The 12,395-nt window shown below is 45.5% G+C and overlaps 1 long non-coding RNA gene across 2 annotated transcripts; it reads left to right on the top strand.

The window, feature by feature from the left end:
* The first annotated feature begins 461 nt into the window (after positions 1 to 461).
* Positions 462 to 9,855, top strand: LOC144144654 (uncharacterized). Of its 2 annotated transcripts, none has more exons than XR_013317299.1 (3): positions 462 to 761; positions 1,480 to 1,599; positions 7,761 to 9,855. It is a non-coding gene; the product is annotated as an uncharacterized LOC144144654 (long non-coding RNA). The 2 variants fall into 2 exon arrangements; XR_013317297.1 differs by having other exon boundaries at positions 481 to 761; positions 8,644 to 9,855.
* The last annotated feature ends 2,540 nt before the right edge of the window (positions 9,856 to 12,395 follow it).

The raw sequence follows: 12,395 nt of genomic DNA, 5'->3' as shown, positions 1-12,395 counted from the left end.
GCAGCCGATTGCGATAAGGGACAGCGTGAGAGGGCATCTGCATCTAAATGTTTTTTGCCGGACTTGTACGTGATGGTAAAATGATACTGCTGTAGACGGAGAACCCAACGGCCGAGGCGGCCGGAGAGGTTCTTCAAAGTCGACAACCAACACAATGCGTGATGGTCAGTGACGACATCGAAATGTCGACCGTACAAGTAAGGGCGGAACTTTTGGATGGCCCACACAACAGCAAGGCATTCTTGCTCCGTGATTGTATAGTTTTGTTCTGCCGACGTCAGCGTGCGGCTAGCATAGGCGACCACTCGCTCCCTCTTGCACGAATCGAGTTGCAACAAGACTGCACCGATGCCTTGACCACTGGCGTCCGTGTGTAGAACCGTTGGTGCAGCGTCATCGAAGTGGCAAAGCACAGGGCTCGACGTGAGTGCGTTTTTCAGAGCTTGAAAAGCCCGTTCGCAATACCTGCCCTTCAGGAGAGGAATTAACCGACCTTTTGGGCGGGTGAGGAGCATTGCTAGGCGGATGTGACGTCACGTTTGCTCGCAGCGTTCCCGCGCGGTATGTTTACATTTTTCCGAGTGCTGCCTACACGGCGTACGTGCCGTAGCGATTCAAGTAGTCGCGTTCACAACGCAAGAATTCATAAACTGGCGATGGTTGTCGCCCTGTCAGTCGTCGTTCAACAGCTCCAGCGTCTTCTGGCACTACAGCTTTGCAGTTATCTGTGGGCGTTCAACTGTCCACCATCGGCCGACCAGGTGAGTGTTTTTTGGCGGGTTTGCAATCAGTTCGCATATCTCCTACTGCGAAGCTTGCTTTCTGCTCGCGGCAGTTATATTAGCGTCGTTTACGAAATTCTTAACGGCGCGTTCTCACCGTCTTGCATTCTCTGTTCGCGTCTGTCGGCGATCGCGAGCTGTTGACGGTTTGTTGCACGGCGCGGGAACTCGCTCGCATTGCAAACCCGTCTCGCCCATGACGTTTCCTTGTCTCTTTAATGTGGCGTCATTAACATCACTTGTTTTCCTCGACGCTTTTTCTAGACAACGTGCCTTGTGCTAACCGATCTTAATATTGTAACAAAAATGAACTTGCAGTACGATCTGTTGGTGAAGTTAGGAGCGTGACAGGTCCCTGTTGGCAAGGTTTTCGTGTGTGCGTGTTGTTCGTGAGGGCGTTGTAACACGCTACTTTAGCCTGTTGCACTCGTTGCTGCATCCAGCACTTTTGCTGCCCGGAGTGCCTGCCAAGGGATGCTTACGTCGTTATGTGTTTTCATCTTTAATAGTGGGGCCAATCGGCGTTCAATAACCGATGGAAATTCAGCGGGAACGACCTGGATAACGCAGGGCGGGCAAGAGCACTGCTTGTGTGGTCTTCGCTTTCGTTTGCCCTTTTTTTAGTCATCCTAGATTGTTTATTTATTTCTGCCTCAACGGTGCTTCATTCCTCATGTTCCATTTATTTCTCTTGCAGCATCTCCTGACTGCAGTCACGGTGCCCCTAGCCTGCCTGCAGCACTCATCCTGCCATTCTAGTGCAGGCCACTTGTCACAACCAAACGGGTTCCCGACTTTTCCTGGCTTCTATTTGATGGTATACTTTAGATCCACCAGTGCGTTCTCACTCCGTGTACATTTCAAGCGAGGGTTTACAGTAACACGGTAGTTGATAGCCATGAAGACAGCAGCGTGTGTACTAAAAATCAAGTTTAGTTATTTATGCCAATGTCAAAAAACCAACCTGGTCTATGCATCCATTCCAGCCTGACATTTTCAAATACAAGTCTTTCAGTAACTAGTGAAACAATGAAGAGGTAGGGATAGCTCATGCACTGCTTAATTACTACCTTCATTTTTTTACTGTTGAAAATTTATGGATGATGCTATATGTACCACCTAGTGAAGTCCCACCAGAAATTGTTATATGCACTACCGATATAGCACAATCTATGAGGTGGGCTGGCGTGACCTTCGTGCAAACAGCACCGTACGTGGTTTCCGTCACAACAGTTTGCACTGTAGTCTTGGGCGTGTAATGGGTTATGGCTGACCACAGGGCCGTTTACAGTGCTTTCCAGCTTCCAGTAGAGGCAGGAACATAAATTATGTGGTCGGCCAGGGCACAGTACATGGTGTTAGTCAACACCATAGATATACCGTGCCTCGGATGCCCGCGTCATATATATATATTTTTAAATTTTACTCTTGAGTTTTGTGTAAGCAAGGATGTATCTAGTGCCCCTATGCTGTCTATCCTTGGTTTTTGTAAACACTAAGTAATATTGCACGGTAGCTTTATTCGTCTTAATGAGATTTCTCAGGTGCCAGATTGCTCAGATCTCACATTGTTTCCTATGGCTGCAGGGATGTACAATGTCTTGGGTTCGATTCTTGGCTGCCGGGGCTGCATTGAATTTATAAAGCCAAAAAAATTAACCTTCTGTACACGATGTCTTGGTTTACGCTAAAGATCCTTGAGTGAGAGTTCTACCACACTGCCCTGTGCCTCATAGTGGGAAGTGACCTCAGTTTACTCGATTATGATGCAATTACTTAATGCCTTTTCATGTAAACTCTTGAGTGCAAACGGGAGAAGGTGCACCTACCTCGCCTTGAGCTGTTAGACTAAGTTGCCTTTTTCGCACGACATCTAAGCTGTGTGAGAAAGCCATACAGGGCTAAGAATGTTGTAAGAAATGTCTCTCACGTGAGGCAGCTCATACATAATGTTTAAAAAAACCGTGTCACATTATTTTGCAGTGCGCTCTTTAAACGTTTTACACCCCTCCTACCGCCCTGCTTTTATTGTTAATAAAGGCACTTTGCATATGTAGACACGGGAAAATGAAGCAGAAAGACATTAGATATTTTTTTCAGCTGGAGAGTGTCGCAGGCTATGCACCTGACGCAATGCTGTTTGTTCATCACGGTTTGCACTGTGCTTTGAAACAATTTGTTACCAAGGTCAAAAGATTCACTTGGCTATTTCATGTCAGGAATGATACAAAGGGATCATCTGTAGAAGCAATGCCCATCTTATTCTTGTCATTTTGTAATTTATGAGAGCTGCTGCAGCCAAGCATTCTATGGTATATTTATGAACTAGAAAATACATGGAAAAGGCAGTCTCTAAGCTGGAGGGAAACTATCGAGTAACATATGCATTTAGTTTAAATAGTGGCGTGTTGCCCAACTGCTGGGCAACCGCATTAAGTTTATGGTGTGCTTGTGATTTGTTCAAGTATGTGAACTAGTCTTAGGCATTTACGTGTTGATAAAAGAATTCCGTGCTATCTTCATTCATTCACTGCAACTCGTTTGTGCTCATGGGGAGCATTCGGAATATGACCCTTAGCATGATAAAAATCAGAATACGCTTTACTCAGTTGGACTCAAGATATACCTGATCAGGACACGTCTACTCCTGAATGCTTAAATACCTGATCACATAAAAAAATGGCCAACTTAACAAGTTGCAGGAAAAGAAGCAGCCCCATTCCTTCACCATAAAATAAAAAGAAGACAAGAAACTATTTTACATTTGAAAAAGGTCCAGGCGAGGCTGTTGTTTCTTACGCTTTCAAGAATACATTAATACTGTTGTTGTTTTACAATATAAAGTGAATTTTCCTTACACTACTTCCTCGACTTCAGTTGATTTCCTTTCTGGGTGACCTATGAGACCAAAGGTGCAATGTAATTAACAGTATGGCTATGTTGGTTGTAAACATGATGGAAAAGGAGCACAAAAATATGCATGGCAAAACTCAGGACTTTTGTTGTGTTGTTTTTCATTTATAGTTAATTTTGTTTTGTCCTATGGCACAATGCAATTCTCGAAACCAGCTTTCCTCAGAAACCTATTGAGCACAATTTTTCATACTAGGCAACATTACATGCAATGGCTGCACAACACTTTTTGCCTGAATATAAATGTGGCTTAAAAATGTCTTTGTTATTTTGAAGCAGGCAGTTTTCATTGCCAGTCAGACAAAATGGGGCCAGATGCCATCTGTGCAGAACCGCATGTGACCGCACCATGGGAGGGGGAGGACAAACATTTTATTGAGCCTTTAAAGGCCCCTTAGGGGACGTGGTGACCGGCGTACCGGTGTCCGCAGCAGCCCTCGCCGTGACCACCCGTTGGGTAGACAGGTCGGAGCTGCCCAGTGCCTCAGCCCAGTGCCCACCGTCTGCTAAGAGAGGATAGGGGTTGTGGGGACAGTTCCAAAGAAGATGGTCCAGTGTTTCCACTGCTCCACAGGCCGTGCAGTTGGTGGAGGGGTAGACGGAAGGATAAATATGGTGCAGGTGGTAGCGACATGGGAGGGTATGGGTTTGCACCAGTCGCCATAGCCGTTCTTCCCTGTTGGATAAATCCGGGTGTGCGGGGGGGAGCTGGCGGCGTGAGAGGCGGTAATGTGCCGTAATGTCTTGGAAGGTCAAGAGACTGTCCCGAGCTGATAGGGCTCCGTGAAAGGGTTCGAGGCTAGGGCCTGCTCGGACGGTGAGCTCTCGAGCGGCCCTATGTGCTGCCTCATTTCCCCCAACACCCATGTGGGCCGGAGTCCAGATCAGCTTTATTTGTATGGTAGGAGGATTTTTGAGGAGAATTCCGAGCGCCAGGGGCGAGATCATGCCTCTGGCGTAATTTCGAATGGCCGTTTTCGAATCCGAGACGATAGTGATAGGGGGCGGCCTATGTGTAAGGGCTAGCGCAATAGGTGACCGATAAAAAGCGCAAAGGCTCATGGGTACGTTGTCTGCTCCAGCCACTTCCGGTTCGAGATCTCGCCTGGTCTCCCGTACGCCGGCGGCTTTCACGTGCGTGTGTGCGTGTTGTTTATTTATCACAGAGTGCTAACCTTTCAGAGAAGCCCCTAGTAGAATTCATTGTTGTTACACCTTGAATGTGCAAAGCATGAGCGGTTTTTTTTTTTCAGTGGAAACAAATAAACAACAAGCACAAGCGCGCGTGAAAGCCGTCGGCGTATGGGAGGCCAGGAGAGCTCTCGAACCGGAAGTAACAGAACTCCGCGGGAGCAGACAATGCACCCATGAGCATTTGCGCTTTTTACCGGTCACCTATTGCCGCCTCTTCCGCCTCAGCGGGTCAGTTGGTGCGGTCTGTTTGGGATTTAAGAGGAGGAGTGTTGGGATAGTTGATTACTACTGCGACAGCGTATGCATCCTGCCATCGATAGCAAGCTGCGTCCACGTAAACTGTAGTGGGGTGGACGGGGTATTTCTCTGTAAGTGCTTGTGCTCGTAGTTCCCTACGCTGCTTGTTGAAAACAGGGTGATATTGCGCGGTAAAGGGTAAATAGTGAGGGAGCCATGAATGTCGGCTGGTACCGGGAGCCTGTCATCGCAGAGGATAGGGGCTTTAAGGTTAAGAGTAACAAGGAGAGTGTGACCGGTGGGGGTGGATGAGAGCCTATTTAGCTGACCGATAAGGTGGGCTTCAATGAGTTCCTCCGCAGTATTGTAAATGCCGAGTTTCTCGAGTCTGGCAGTGGTAGTGCTCTGAGGGATTTGTAGCGCCGTTTTTTAGGTCTTTCGAATGAGGCAGTTGACTTTAGAGAGTTCGGTACGCGAGGGCAAGAGATACGGGAGAGAGTAAGTGAGAAGGCTGAGCCCAAATGCCTGTATCAGCCGGATACGCTCCGTTTCTTTGAACCCCTTGTAGCGGGCAGCAATCCTGCGGATGAGGGCGATCGTCTGATTCACCTGAGAAGTCAGCTGTGCTAGGTACTTAATGTTTGCACAATTGCGCTGTATGCAGAGCCCAAGTATTTTCAGGACTACCAATTGGGGAACATCTCTACCATCAATCCGGACCTCAATGGTGGGTGTCTGGGCTGGGTTGCCGGTTGATTTGGCAGGGAGGATTAAAAGCTCAGATTTTTCAGGTGAGCATCCAAGCCCAACTTGCGCGGCGGCGGTAACTAAGTCAGCTCCCTGTTAGAGAACCTCCTCGATTTGAAAGTCGCTGCCTCTGGTGGTCCACAGCGTAATATTATCGGCGTATATGCTGTGGAGTAAGCGAAGGATCGCGGCGAGCTTACTGGGAAGGTGGATTAGGGCAATGTTAAATAGGAGTGGGGATAATACTGCGCCTTGAGGCGTGCCAATGGTTGGGAAATGGATAGTGTCGGATTGTAGGTCACCGAGCTGAATAACAGCCGTGTGGTCCGAAAGGAAGTTACGGATATAGTTGTATGTGCAACGACCCGGAGTGAAAGTGGCAACGTTACACAAAATAGCCTGGTGTGATACGCGATCAAAGCTTTCTAAAGATCAAGTGCCAAAATGGTTCAATTATCTACCTTTGAAGGGGCAGCGATAATTCCGTGTTTTAATTGCAGGAGTACATCTTCGGTTTCCGCACCATGGGAAGTGTTGTCCAGTTTTTTGCAAATCGCTTGTTAGCCCTACGGGAACCGCAAAACGTGTAGTGAGTGCCATAATCTTTGTCTCAGCCTTATAAATTGACGTGAAACCTTTTTCCTCCTTACTTAAAACAGATTTCCTTTTTTGTTGTTTGATGCTGTTTACAGCAAGCACTTTTTTGTAGAGAAAAGGAACTGCCACCTGAAGAAAACACCTCTGCTTCAAAAATGCACTGATCAAGATTAGTATCATACTACAATGAGAACATATAAATGTTAAAATGTGAAAAATTAGCCATATACACAAATAACTAATGAAGTGTGCCGCTGCACAAATTGGTTTTCATTACATAAACAAAGGAGTGCTTCAAAGAGAACGGACAAGAAAAAGGGCAGGGGTGTTTTCTGGTCTGTTTCACTACAACCTAAAATGATGCTTTGGCTCTCGGGAAGATTAAGTACACTATTTATATGGTACTAGGAAGTGTCCAAGCAGCATTTCTGACTCGCCCCGTCTTTCTACGAGCATTACTGACAGTTTCTCTCTTGTTGATCGAAGAAAAAAGTGAAACGTGCTGAAAGCATCAAATCTGCATTCGCACCGTTCAGTTGCATGGTCTGGCTCATTAACAAGGAACCACACGACAAACAGACGTGCTCACACGTCAGCTCAGAGTTGCGTATCGAGAAATTCTGGGCGAGCTAGAGAAGCTTGCCAGGTCTTGAACTTAAACATCAATAAAGCATGCATTATGCGACAAACCAACGACGACAGAAATAGCTACCTTCATACTGGGAAAGTGTTCGAACCACTGTGGCGTGTTAACGCCGCGATCAGAAAGTTGCCACACCAGCTTGACAGCCCTGGCGCGAATCGTGTGTGTCAGTCCGGCCCACAATTGAAGACTTCCGCGTTATTACCGTGATTTGTGGCAGCCAGATTGGTGGGATCGACCCATGGATGGTCGGTCAGAAGCAGTGACAAGCAGCCATGTTGACCCTCCGAACGCTTGAAAGTACGTGTAAACATATAAAAAAGTGTTTCTGACTGCACCTAGATAATGCTATATCGGTGGTGGGTATAGCACTTCATAGGTTGTATTCACTGGTGTGGCCCACAAGTGGGCGACCCTGTGTGTGCGCCGCCATGTATGTGCCGCAGCGTCTGTGATACGTCGGACTCCATGAGATTGCAGTAATGGACCTTTTTCTATTACCAATCTGCACATGCGCGGGCTGGTAATCCGCCATTCTAGGCAGTCGTCTCGGGCAAAACAAACAAAAGGGTGCCCCCTCCACTTGTTGCTGGGGTAGCAGCTATGCTTTCTAGTGATGCACGTTTTTATTTCTTCTTTTTCGATAGCATGTGGTGAGTTGTGCGTGTACACAAAGGATTTCAAAGGAAAGGGGTGAAGACTTGAGGTTGACCACGGTACGAGCACATGGCTACCAGCAAGGGGGTGAGCGGTGCAAGCATGGCACAACTCGGGAGATGGCATCACGTGCACTGGCTTCATTTAATATAAATATAGAATATAAATATAAACCGGCGTGTGCATAAAGCATTTCTTCGAAAGCAATATTTGGTTTTTGTTTTCAACTGTTCATTAAATGGCACTTGTGTCAACATCGGTAGTCGCAGGCGACTGCAGCGTTGCCTCTGGCATGCCGTGTCGCTTTCGTTCATAGCCGCAGTTTCACTCTACAGTGATGCAAAGTTCTTGAGGGCAAGGAGAGCACCACCACGTAATTTGAGTGCAATTAATAGGTCTTCTCTTAATACTAAGGCCGACAATCAGGTTGAAGTGGTGCAGACGATATGCACCGAGGTTTTCTTTTTTCTGCGAGGTGTGGGCACAATGCGCAGGCACAGACGTGGTGGTTTCCAGTGTTGTCGGGTGAAGAAATCTCCCTCTGAAATTTTCAGTGAATACCATCTATTGGGTTGCAGTCCAGTATTTCTGAAAGGTTCTCTGCTATTGTGTCAAATTTTTTAGAGCAGTCATGGTCGCTAAGATGGTAGTCATGAGAAGCTGAATCGCTGTTCCAGAGGAGGCTGGAACAACTGCGCTATTGCTCCGCTTGTTCCCAGGCTTGGGTTAAGACATCAGTGTCCTGACAGCACCCCACCTAGCTTGCTCATCCCAGAGCTTGCAGTCTCCTCCTGATGCATTTTTCTTGCTCTTTGCTCCACCTCCTTTCCATCTTGAGGTTCGTGCTTAAATACTCTCATCATGTCTTTGCAGCACCTGCTGACTGGGCTCTAGCCTGTGCCTGCTGGTGAAGAGAAGTTTGCTGTGAGACGAGGGTCTTGACAAGCACGTAACTCCTGTTGTTAAAGTGAAGCTTTCAGGACCTCACTGATTACATTCAATGTGGCTACATAATGCACTGCAGGAAAGCTAACTTTACACAGTGAGTTTCACAAAGCGATGAGGATAAGCAAAAGCACATCAAGCACCTCAAGAAAAAACGCTTTCCATGGTCATAATGGAACCAGTGTCCCTTGCATTATGAAACCATTGTCTGTCAGACTGCACCCTTCTGATACGGTCGAAGCAGTTTAGATTTTGGACTTTGGCTCAAGTCGCAAGAGAGAGAGAGAGAATAAACTTTAATTAAATGCGCAAAATGCTTCAGAGAGGTGTCCTCATTCCAGGATGCCTTGAGCTGAAGCCGCGTTGACAGTCCTTTTGATCAGGCGCAGCTGACCTTTGAGGCCGGAGCTGGCCAGAAAGCTTAGAGTTAAAAAGGAACATCAGTTTTTGATCAAAAACTTTATTTTTACAGTTATGATGATAAGAATCGGGGGATGCATGTGGTTTTTCATTGAAACTGTAGATATGAAATTTGTTTCTGTGTAATACGACTCTATTCACATTTATTTGGATTTGTATGTTTGATGTTAAGACAGCCTTTATAAAAAACTGCTGGAGGGGCGCTGCTGAATAAAGTACCAGTTAACTGTGCACAAGTCAAGGAGTGCAATAATACTAGCATTATCATTCTATCTGGTCTGTAGCAGAAGTTACAGCCATGTGAAGTTTGGGCCTAGAAAATGGGAACCAGGAAAACTGGTGTTGCCGTCCAGGCCCAAACTTCAAACAGCTGTCACTTCTGCTACAGACCATATATAATGATAATGTTAGTCTTATGGCAGTCAGTCCTTGATTTGTGCACAGTTCACCGGTACCTTGTTCAGCTGCATCCCTCAAGCAGTTTTTTTACAAAGGCTGTCAAAAAATCAAACATAAAAGCCAAATAAAGTTGAATATAGTTGTTTTACACAGAAACAAACTTCATATCTACAATTTCAATGAAAAACCACATGCATCACCCAATTTTTATCGTCCTAACTATAAAAACCATGTTGTTTTTTTTTGTTTAAGACCAGGGTGCCCCCTTAGAAAAAAAGAATTTGAGTTTTTTGGTAGACAGCCCGGTAAAAGACCCCAAAAGCAAAGATTGGGGTGTGTTTCCACCATACTACTCTAGGGTGCTGGTGGCAACTGCCCTGGATGAATTGCTTTTAAACTTTATTTCAGGAAATGAGTGAAGATCAATCCCCTTTTGCGGTGGGGTGCTACATGAATGGTTCATTTTTAGCCACTAGATTCAAATGTCATGTCTTCATCCTCTCTCTAAGTCTTCATCCCCTCTCTAAGGGGTTTTGGCACCTCCCCTTAAGGGTGATTGACCTTGACTTGTGACAGCCATGCAGCACTTTTTTCATTTGTAACATCATGGCAATTCGCAGTCCCACTTCCAGTTTGTTTCCTCCTACTGTGTACTGTGGAGTACAGACTACTGGGTGGTAGTAGTGTCGCCAGCAAGCAGTCCTCTAGCTCCCACGTTGCTGTTCATCTATACCATCCAGCCATACGCCTGGTTGATAAGAAAGTACAGTGGCTACTAAGACTCCCAACCCTTAATTTTGTCCATTTGCCGTATTCTTCGTCTCTGTTCAGCTGCGTGGGAAGGTTCAGCCGCAGCTGCTGTGCTCTTCTATTGCTCAGTCTTCTATCCAGAGAGTTCCTCTCCACAGTTATGTGCAAATCTGTGGTTGTCACTTTCATCATTGCTCTCTGTTACTTGTTCTGTCATGTGTTCATTAGTTGCTGTAATTGCAAGGAAAAAAAACGTGCACGCTTTTGTCTTACGACAATAATGGCTTTTTTTTATTAACGTTTATTGAAATGTAAAAAAAAACACCCGGGGGCCTCTTGCTAGTGCATCAGACCCCCTTAGAAGTAGCGATTAGTTAAAGTTCACGACGGGTATGGGTGGGAAATAGCAAGGGAAAAATAGTGGGTCGGTATATGAAATGCAGGAGTGTGTCCCACACTGCCTCCGCTAAATTAGGTGGGTACGAGGGACGCAAGAGATCATTTAAGGAATTTGGTTATAAGTTAGTGGGAAGGGTGTCTAGGAGAACCTGCCTTTCAGTTTAACTCAGTTTTCTCGTAAGGGATTCCTTGCTTGATTGTCATCTGAGCTTGGACGTTGCCTGTTTGAGCTATCACTTTTACTTGCATGCTGTTTGGACTTTTGATCGCAGTGGCTTTGAAACTTCGCCGCTTGATTTTGCTTGACGAAAGCTTCGTGTTCAACTGTCGTCGTCATTAGAATGTGAGGTGCACCATTTTTGTCTAATTTTGCATCTCGATGCACCGCTATCCAGATTCAAACTACTTTGACCATGTTGCAATGGTGTCACGGAATAGATGTTGGTTTCACACCGCGAGGGTCCTGATTTGTTTCTGACTGCAGGAAGCGTTTTTTTCTTTCAGCACTTCTTTACCCACGATCATTATCATTGTCAGAAAAAGTTGGCTTTTCTGCAATGCCTTTTTGGCATGGCATATTCCACTGGTGAGTCATAGAAAGTTTTGCTTTAAAATCAGGGTCTTCAAGCACTTTTGGTCCAGTGAGTAGCAATCTGCACGTATTTGTAACCATACAATACTGAGTTACCACCCTTCGATCCTTCCCGTCTTGTGCCAGCAGTCTCGTCATCCAACACATGAAAGTGCCCTCGACTTTTGCCCGCACTTTTCACTTATGCCTGACCCAATAACTTTTGTTGATTTCCAGTGTTGCGCATGTCACATTTTCATTCAGGGTCACCTTGGGGCAGATAAGCGCCTGCTTGTATTTTTATCAAGTGGTTTTAGCCGCGGAGCATGCTTCGCACTCTTGTGTGAGCAGCATTATGGTGCCTTGTTGCTTGTCCAGCAAGTGATGTGATGCCATGTCAATAAACATTCTTCAGTGTTTGTGATGACTTTGGTGTTTTCTTGGCTTCACTTTCATATAGTGAGAGTTGCTATCCATCAAGAAGCATACACTTACAAATGCTAGGTATTCATATTTTTTCTTGGGAAGACATTTACAAAGTTTCGTTGGCAACACAGCATAACATCAAAACAAATAAAACAACTAAAATGGCAAATGTGGCATATTTTTAAAATTAATAAACGGTGGAAAAACAACACAGCACGAGAGAGAGAGCACGAAAAGTGACAGCACTGCCTGTTTGTACCATTCTGTTGTTTTCGTGCTAAATATTTTCAAATAAATAAATATGCAAGGAATGCAGTTGAAGTAGGGTAACTTTTTATTTGAGCTTGTCTCTTGGACATACAAGTACATTTCTTGAATCGATTGCTGGAGGCAATTTTCGATATTGGGCAAGCACTGGATTCTCAAATGGACACAACAGTACGTTTGTTCAATTCTTATTTGGAATTGCATTGTGCAGTTTAACCCGTACAAAACATTTGGCCAAAGTCCAAAGCATTGGTTTAGGTAGAACAGAAAAAAAAATGCTGTGTGCCAAGATTTCGAAGCATGTCAAAGATTTATAGGTGGCCTGACTTAACCTATAGCCCTCCACTGCAGTTAACCTTCATAGCTGGCCCAAGTTATGCTGAGCTTTTCCTCGTGAAACCTAAAAAGTTGAATTTTGATGCTTACAGCTACGCTGTGCAATGTATAA

Source organism: Haemaphysalis longicornis, unplaced genomic scaffold (assembly GCF_048455015.1).
Source record: "Haemaphysalis longicornis isolate Haplotype H1 unplaced genomic scaffold, Haemaphysalis longicornis Haplotype H1 scaffold_7, whole genome shotgun sequence".
NCBI classification, from domain to species: domain Eukaryota; kingdom Metazoa; phylum Arthropoda; class Arachnida; order Ixodida; family Ixodidae; genus Haemaphysalis; species Haemaphysalis longicornis.
This window is presented reverse-complemented; position numbering and strand designations above follow the sequence as displayed.